The 10,041-nt window shown below is 35.1% G+C and overlaps 1 pseudogene; it reads right to left on the bottom strand.

The window, feature by feature from the left end:
- Positions 1-551: 551 nt before the first annotated feature.
- Positions 552-7,914, bottom strand: LOC120172204 (annotated as a pseudogene).
- Between the last annotated feature and the right edge of the window lie 2,127 nt (positions 7,915-10,041).

Genomic DNA, 10,041 nt, shown 5'->3' with positions numbered 1-10,041 from the left:
TTTTGAAAACATCATTTTCAACATAGAAAATGACCGAAATATTACTAAAAACACTAATTATGTGAGATTAAATCCCAAATCTGAATATAATAAAATGACCAGAATAGTTCAACTAAATCCAATTATGAATATAGTTTTTGAGCACAAATTCCCTCGATCTGAGAAGTTCAAAGACAAAAACATCTCCTTCCCCCAAATTATTCTCCAATGTAAATTCATACCATCCTTGACTTAACTTAGCCCTGCCTCCTCTATAAAGACACCGAACAGGTCACTGTCTCCCATCTGGAAGCTGAAGTTTAATGAATCCAGAAACCCCACTTAAATGTTGCTCGACAAAGCATGATGGTAAATAATGCAATAGAGAAAATCAAAATGCACACTTGGGCAAGGCTATATAGACCGAAACCAAAAGAGCATGTACATTGCATTCAATGCTTACCATAATAATCCCCTGTATAGATATGATGGTCGCAAGATGACCCTGCAGAAAGGGTTTGTCGGCTCGAATGTTTTGGTTGCATTAATTGCCCTCTCTCTTTCTTCAGCAGTCACAATTCTCTTTCTGGCTGAATCACTTTTTTTATTCCTACACGCCAAACATGGCCATCAGGAATAGTGAGTGCAGCAGCAACAGAAAGGTCATCCCTGAATATCTAAACAAATTTATCAGGTATCCTTTGCAAACACCCAAAAACAAGTTAGACCAATTGATCTGAGGAACAGTGTTTAGCAGATTACCATTCATAACAATGTGGCATTAAACCTCATGCCATACAAGGAAAACTACTTTTCGATCATTTTACCTAATACTAGCATCGAATTGAGAAGATTGAATAATTTCAAACAAAAGGATATAATTATATACATCCTCACACAAACATGGTAACTAGAGCGTAATCAATAGCCAAATCAATATATACATGACCAAACAGAAAAAAGAGGGTAAGAGATTAAAATTAAACTCCCTACATGTCTAGATGAACTTTCCTGTCCTGTTAATAAAACACCATTACGAACCGCCACATACCTGGTCATTGAAAAAGACTGTACACTTACAGCAAACCTGCATGCCATTTGATAAAGTTAATTCAGTAGCTCCTATATTTGAGTACTCTTTCTGCTCTACAATGTACTGAAGTGAATTATTAGATTGCACATAGAAATTAGCAACCAAAGAAGAAAATAAGTTGCAAAGTAAAAATAAATAGCTATCAAGGCAAAACAGTTGCAAATATAGAATACAATGACATTTAAAAGGAGAAAGGATAACTTTCCCCTGGAGCCGGTTTCACATTAACAATTTCTTCAGGAATGTACTCCTCATCTCATGGCATAATGCTCCCTTCCTTCTCAAGATTGTTGACCTTGGAAACAACAAATTTAAGATAATCAATTGTAGCATAAGCTTGAGGTTCAAGTGTCTTTAGGACACAGCTGCACGATGTTTGTAATTTCTCTGCGTACTTGGACACCTCTGATGCAGATATATATATGCATGTAAATCATAATTAGTGCAAATACATAAAATTGAACCTGGTTCATTGCTATATAACTAAATAAATTATTTACTCACGAGGCAAAATAGATTTTTGGAGTTGAGCTTCATACTCTATACCAATAACAAGTTCATTGTGGATAAAGTGATGCAAAATGAAAATAAAGAAGATAATGGGTCTTTCTAGATTCACAAACCACAAGTTAGATAAATGGAAAAGATTGTAGCCACTCTAATAGTAATAATATACCTGACTATATTCATCTCGTAAGCTAGTTAATTGCATTTGATCACGCTCCAAATAGGCAGATTCAATCTCCGACATCAATAAAGCTCGAACAACTGACACTTCATGCTCTGAAAACCCATGAAGTCGCACCCTTGCAACCTAAAGATAAGTGCATCAGCAACATGAAATTATTGAGAAACAAGAAGACGTAATATATAAAAGTAAAGAGAAAAAAATGGATAGCAAACCTCAAATAGCATTGATTCTAGGGTCTGTAAAGTCCTTTTTTCTTTACAAGAAGAGCTCATAACATAAGCATTTAAGAGGCGAACAATATCATCAGAGGCAGCAGAGCATGAAAAATATGGTGGATCCTTTCCACGAGAGATTTTAAAGAACATTTGATTAAGAGCCTGTAGAAACATGGACTCTACAAGCATGTCCCTATAGTCTTTTACTGTCTTCAGCTCATCCGCTGGCATCTTATAGCTAATCATCACCGCAGACTTTTACAAGGCAATGAAAAAAATGCGAAATTATGATTTTTCGATTTCCTACAAATACATATGCTAATATAAGTTCAAGACTTGAAGTGTACTTACCCCAGCAGCTTCAGACTCCACAAAACACGAAAAATGTGGCTCCTCATGAGAAGGAACCGAAAATAATGGTATTATTGGAGGGTCAAATGCAGAGGTTTTCTCCTCAAAATGTGTCATTATCAACTCAGCAACACTCTAGAAGAGAGAGAGAGAAACATAGAGAAATTGTTGAGCAATCTTGACTGATAAACAGACTTATGTTGTAACTCATAATAGAGTCGTCATGCTAACAAATAAATACTAACCTGCGTATCAGGAAAATATCCAATAGCTATCACTGCCATATTGTGTAGATGGTACCATTTGTTATAAAACTGCTTCACTGTTTCAGAAGACAGTGTTCGAATTACGTTTTCCAAACCAATTGGTAGGCGCTCAGCATACTGCGATCAACCCGGGTTTAGTTGTAAAATACTCCAACATAAAATTAGAATCCACAAGTTATAATGCCAACCAAAATATATTGATGATATTACTCCTAAATCTTTAAACTCCAGCAAAATCTCAAGTCTGAACAATAAGCGAAATGAAAGGACGTCACTGTAGACAATGAATGGAACAATATCCATATCCCCATCACTTGATGATACAAAATTTTCTGAGCTCCATTATAAAATTAATACAGAAGTAGTGCTAAAGATTGGATAAACAAATAGATCTGACCATAGCTATGATTGGGGTAAAGATCTCCACTCTAAAGACCTTAAACATCAATTAATGCAACAACTGATGTGTACAAAGTACATGAGTGAACATTAATACCTTGGAACCTTCCAACACCAGAGCCCATTGCACGACTTGCATCCTGTCATGATCATGAGAGATACATAAATTGGAGAAGACAGAGGAGAGTTAGGGAAATTGAAAATAGGGTTAGGGATTTCAATTAAGGAGAGGCGTACTGCCAGCAGTGAAGGGAGTCACGCCAACAGCACCCAGCAGCACCTGCAAGGGAATCTAATTGTTAGAGACAGTTGTAAATGGGCTAGTACAATGTAAATATATAAGCAATGTATTAGGTAGGGCTTACGGTATGACTGGAAATGAATGAAAACTCAGTCTTCTTGAAATCCATTTCTCCTCTTCTTTAATCTCCATTCCTCTATTTCCTTCGATTATTCTTCTTCTCTCGCAGGGTCATAACAATTTGTATCCAGAGCCACTCTTCCTGGCAACTTGTTCATTGTTATACCCCAGAAAAATACCAAACCATGGTCGAAAATACTAATCTTTCTTCAATCCAGCAGCAAATCGAAAACTTAGCCAATCTGGTAAAGTAAACTACAGAGGGAAATAACCCTCCTAAATGGTGGTAGAAGCAGGACAGTCGGTTAAGTATGTTGGAATCCAAAATAGCGTCGCAGCGGAGAGATGTGGAGCACATGTTACATATTCTAACTGGTAAAGAGTGTGAGCAAAATCAATATGATTCTCAGGTGTTCGATAAATTGTCAACATCAAAGATTCAAATTACTGCTTATATTGAGTATTTTGGGCAATTTACATCAGAATAATTCCCTGAGGATATTGCTGAGGTTATTCGCAGCCGTTATCCATCGAATGAGCAACGCCATTTTGATGACGTTCTTGCAACTTTTGTCCTTCATCATCCAGAACATGTGCATGCGGTTGTTTTTCCAATAATTTCAAGCATCATTGATGGTACGCTGGTGTATGATAAAAGTACCTCTCCTTTTGCATCATTCATCTCCTTAGTCAACCCAAGTGGTGAGAATGAGTATTCTGAACAGTGGGCTCTAGCATGTGGAGAGATCTTGCGAATTCTGACTCATTACAACCACCCGATATATAAAATAGAACCAAAAAATAGTGAACCAGATAGGAAGCCTTTAATAATACCTTTGTCTCCTTGGATTACTGATATAATTGCTTGCAACACCTTTGGGTATCATAAGTGATTACTTCCGTTGGTGCAGTGGTGTTATGGGAAAATATGCAGCTGGGGACCTCAAGCCACCTACTATTACTTCTTCTCGTGGATCTGGAAAACATCCTCAGCTCATGCCATCAACTCCAAGATGGGTTGTTGCAAATGGTGTCATTTTAAGTGTATGTGATGAAGAGGTTGCACGCTATGAGATTGTTGTTTAACGGCTGATGCAGTCCCTGCTCTTCTACTTCCTCCCCCAACAACAGCTTTGGATGAGCATCTAGTTACTGGGTTACCATCTTTTGAACCATATGCACATTTGTTTCATCGGTATTATGCTATTGCAACTCCAAGTGCCACCCAAAGACTTCTTTTTGGACTTTTACAAGCACCTCCATCGTGGGATATCCATCGTGGGATACAAATGCACTTGATGCTGCCGTGTAGCTTGTGGAACTCCTTCGGGCTGCTGAAGATTATGCAACTGGTATAAGGCTTCTTCGAAAATGGATACATTTGCATTTTTTTCGAGCAATTGGGAATGCAATGTCTATGAGAGTGGGTATTGCTGTTGATACTGCTGCAACTTTACTTTTTCGCATACTTTCATAGCCTGCATTGCTTTTTCCTCCAATAAGACAAATTGAGAGAGTATAAGTTCAACATAAACCTTCTAGTGATTATATATCGTGCTATAGAAAACAGATTGAGGTTCATGCGACTGAAGCTACTACCCAAGGGATCGCGTCAATGCTTTGTGCTCATGGACCGTAGGTGAAATGGAGAATATGTACCATATGGGAAGTTTCTTATGGCCTGATTTCCTTGAGCTCTTCGGCTGTTGATCTTCCAGAAATTATTATTTCAAACCCGTTGCAACCTCGCGTATTATCGTGGAACCTATACATACCACTTCTGAAGGTCCTGGAATACCTTCCACGTGGAAGTCCTTTTGAAGCATGTCTCATGAAAATATTTATGGCGACTATTGAAGCAATTCTACGTAGAACTTTTCCACTTGAACCCTCCAGGGTGCAAACCAGAAAAATAAGATACAACATAGGGTCTGCCTCAAAGAATCTTGCTGTCGCGGAGCTTCGTACAATGGTGCATTCCCTCTTTTTGGAATCATGTGCTTCTATAGAGCTTGCTTCACTCCTACTTTTTGTTGTCTTGACTGTGTGCATTAGCCATGAAGCCCAGTTCAAGGGGTGTAAGAGACCAAGAGGTGAAGAAAGTTTTCCTCCTGATGAGGGCATTGAGGAATCACAGGCACAATCTGAAAAGCTGAAAAACATAAAATCCAGAAAAAAAAATCAAACTGGTACTAAGTGGGTGCTTACACTGGCAAGGGCATTACTCGAGAAAGGTGAGTTTTGTATGCAAATTTTTTTTCACAAAGACTGAACAAAATGGGATGCACATCATTGTAAGGAAGAAATTGTTTGATCCTTGGGCACAATGATCATTTCAAGGGAAGGGGAATGTCATAACCATATGGGAAGTCAACAAAGAAAGCAGCAGGAATCATTTACTAAAGCAACAACTTTTGAATCTGAAATTTTTTCAGAAGACTCAAGCAAGGCTGAATTTTTTTGCTAAAATAAAATTGACAGACAGAGGTATAGAGACAAAGGACATAATTTATCTGAAGTTTCAGACTTACCATCAAACCTCATTTGCTCTTCGAAAAGGATTAAGGCTAGCAGCAAGGGTCTATGGTACCTGTATCGTTTTACATTGCATGGGGTTAGTAGCATATAACTTGCTATATGAGTCATCGAAGGTGCAAACAGTGAATTATGATAGTTAGTTGAAAAAGAAATCTGGAGATCAGCACATTACCTCATTGGAGCCTTCCAAGTTTGGACATAAGGGACAGTTGAAGGTTCAATCTGCTATGAAGTTTGAAAAACATTGGGATAGAAGTACAATCAGCTGCAGTGGACGAACTTAAGGTTGGAAAATTTCATTGGGGTAAACTATATTATGCTTAGGGCATAATTGTTAGGTTTTGATCCTTGGGGACAAGGATCCTTTCATAGAGGGGGTATTGTCATGATCATGAGAGATATAAAAATCGAAGAAGATGGAGGAGAATTAGGGAAATTGGAAATAGGGTTAGGGATTTCAATTAAGGAGAGGGGTACCAGCAGTGAAGGGAGTCATGCCAACAGCACCCAGCAGCACCTGTAAGGGAATCTAATTGTTAGAGATAGTATTGCCAGCTGTAAATGGGCTGGTACAATGTAAATATATAAGTAATGTATTAGGTAGGGCTTACGGTATGATTGGAAATTAATGAAAACTCAGTCTTCTTGAAATCCCTTTCTCATCTTCTTTAATCTCCATTCCTCTATTTTCTTTGATTATTCTTCTTCTCTTGCAGGGTCATAACACATCCTTCCACTAGCATTCTATTTCCTTTATATTCCTCCTTAATTGCCCATCTTTCGTTTTCCAGATCATCTTTGGTGACTCGGACCTGCACAAGAAGTCAAAAGTAAAACAAATGACCAAAAATGAAAAAGAAAAAATATGAAAAAAATGAAAGGAAGTATCTGAATGAAAAAAATATGAGATAGTTGTATACCTCTTGAAGATACTAATATTTTATCCATTTGTTATTTATTTTTATTAATATTATTAATATTATTTTATTTTATTTATTAAAATTATTATTTTATAATTATATTATTATTATTTATTATTTATTCTTATTCTTATTATAAATATTATTATTATTTACATTACAGGCCCAATCATACCCGAGTCCCACTTACAACCAGATAACCCGGAGGCCCACTCATACCCAGATCGGCCTAAATGACAACCCTAAACCCATTTAGGATTTGTATCTCAGCCCCAGCCGCCATTAATCATCCACCATTGGATCTGATGAGATCCAACGGTCCACAGACGCGCCAGAAAGAACCCTAGGGTTATGATACCCTAGGGACTACACCGGTCGCCGCCGCTCCACGTCCCAACCAATTGTTGCCAAGCCCCGCCCTGCTTCAACAGAAACCTCCAGAGGAAGCAAGGATGGTCATCCACGTTATGACTTTAGGGTGAGTCACCACTTTAGGTTTGGTGACTCACCAAACTCCACCCTTGTGATCGGTCCAAGGCGAGCCTCGGTGGTGGCTATAAACGCCACCGAGCCCCCTGCCAACAAGGAGAAGAGACACGACAAGCAAAGAAAAGAAAAGAAAAAAAACCAATATATAACAAAAAAACAGAGAAACTTACCAGAGCAGTCGCACGGTGACTGGATACCTTACGCCCCTTCACGAGTCACCACAGAAACAGAAATACCGAAGGTATTTCTCTAGATCTACAAAAATCCCTATCTTTTTAGGATAAACTAGGGTTGGATTTGGGTATAGATCGCTCGGATCTAACATTTGGGAAATTTTTTATTTTTCGACCACCGATGACGGTGGCCGGCGGTGAGGTTGGCGGCGGCGTGTGGCTATCGGTCGGTGATCGGATTCCCTCCGGTGAGGGAATCCTAGAGAGAGGCGAGAGAGTTTTAAAACTCTCTCAGTTAGAGAGAGGGGGGGGAAGAAGAAAATAAAAAAATGGCCTTAAGGCCATTTGGTTTAGGGTTTAAATACCCCTCCCCGACGACGTCGTTCTGGGGAAGAGCTTGTGTGTAATTTGATAAGGGTAAAACCCTTTCATCATCCATCTTAAATTTATAAATTTATATTTTAGTCATTGGATTTAAATTACGAATATTTTAATTCGGTCTGTGAATTTTATTTACTTTATAATTTAGTCCTTTATATAAAATAATATATATTTAGGTAAAATAATGGATTTAGTCCTCTACTTTTAATAATTAATATTTTAATCTGAATAGCATGTTTTAATTTAATTTAATTTGATGTCCGAATTTTATATATATATATATTAGTCATTAAATTAATAATAGGTAAAATAACATGTTTAGCCATTGAAATTTTAAATAGCTAATTATGAATTAGGTATTTAATTTTAATATATTATAATTTAGTCACTAATTTCAAATACTTTCATTTTTTTAACTACAAGTTTTATTACTTTTTATATTTTAATACTATAGTTTTAAATTTTATTTATTTTAGTCATTGTTTATATTTAATTTATATATATTATTAGTTATTATTATTATGTAGTCATAAACATATATAATAATAATATTATTTACTTATTTTTTATATATTAAATAAACATTCTATTTATAAATTTAATTTTATATAAATTACTTTTAAGAAAAATAATCATATTTTAATATTTATTTATTTTTTAATATTAAGAAATGGGATGTCTTAAAGCACATAGAAGTCATTTTCTGATATTCTTAAATAAATAAATATCCTATTTTTATAAATTATATATTAATTATTTTAGAGAAATTTTATTAATATTCATTTATTTTTTTAATATTAAGAAATGGGTTGTCTTAAAGAACCTAGAAGTCATTTTATGATATTTCTAAGTAAATAAATATCTTATTTATAAAAATAAAAAATATATATACATATTAATATATTTTCTTAAAATTATATTAATAAATTTGAAATAACAGGATTATGAATTAAATATATTTTTAAATTTTTAAATTTCCAATAATAGAGACAATTTATAATTAATGAGTACCAATTTTGGGCATTATAGGAGTATTAATCCTTCCATAAACGTAATCGACCACGAATCCCTTCTTTACTAAAAAAATTTTGTTATACGCATATGAGTTTATCTTTTAAATTATATTTTCTTAAAAGCTATTTTAAAAGGTTGTTTTTAGGTATTTGACCTACCTAACCGAAAGGGTCAATGGCGACTCCCAAAATATTTTATTTTAAATCAAAATCATTTATTTATTCATTTTAATTTTCCCACCAAGTAAAAATTCGTACCCGGGAAAAACTGGTTACGACAGATTGGCGACCCTACTGGGGACCTGGTAAAGCTTTAAAATCAATTATAAATTGTCTTTATTAATTAGAAATTAAAAGTGCATATATTTAATTTATAATTCTTTCCTTTCAAAATTTTTATATATACTTATTATTTTCATAATATTTATATATATTATTTTTTATTAATGTTTTTATTTTATTTTCAAATATTAAATTTTTATTTAATTGTTTGTCAAAGGTTTGAAAATTTCTCCTCACACAAAACACGTACATTGCATAACATAAGCTTTATAATCAAGCTTGTCCCTTTTAAGTGGGAGTGAAAGCGACGTCTTCATGAGAATTTATATCCGTGTCAGACCTAGCAAGTAGCTTTTAGGGTTCATATGCTCTATGTCTTCGTGGGAATTTATTCTCCATGTCAGGCATAGAGAAATGTGTCCCCTCGAATTGAACTCGATCCGCTTAAGTCTGTAGTGGACTAGGATTGAGGGTTGGCAGCCCAAGGGGGCACTAACAAGGACAATTCGGGTACCTTTACCCTTAGAACTGAAGCTCTGCATATTGTAAACCCTAGAAACTCTTCCGATCTGAAGTCATGCCGAAATTTTGTCTAAAATAGGTGTACACAAAGGAGAAATGAATTCTAACTTTTTCCTTTATTTATTTATTTCCCTGCTGAATAAATTGTATGTGAATTTAGATTATTTAAAGTATGCTATGTAGAAAACATGTTTAAATAGAAATATTTGCGTAGATATTATTAAATTAAATTTTTCCTTCTTTATTATTTGAACTAATTCATTTCTTTTTATGTTTTCTTTTATTTTTGATGTTTGCATATCATCATACAGGATAAAGGTATTGATCTTCAAGTTAATCGTCTCATTGGAAAACCTTCATCTATGGAT

The sequence above is a fragment of the Hibiscus syriacus genome, unplaced genomic scaffold, assembly GCF_006381635.1.
Source record: "Hibiscus syriacus cultivar Baekdansim isolate YM2019G1 unplaced genomic scaffold, ASM638163v2 tig00111847_pilon, whole genome shotgun sequence".
Classification (NCBI taxonomy): Eukaryota; Viridiplantae; Streptophyta; class Magnoliopsida; order Malvales; family Malvaceae; genus Hibiscus; species Hibiscus syriacus.
This window is presented reverse-complemented; position numbering and strand designations above follow the sequence as displayed.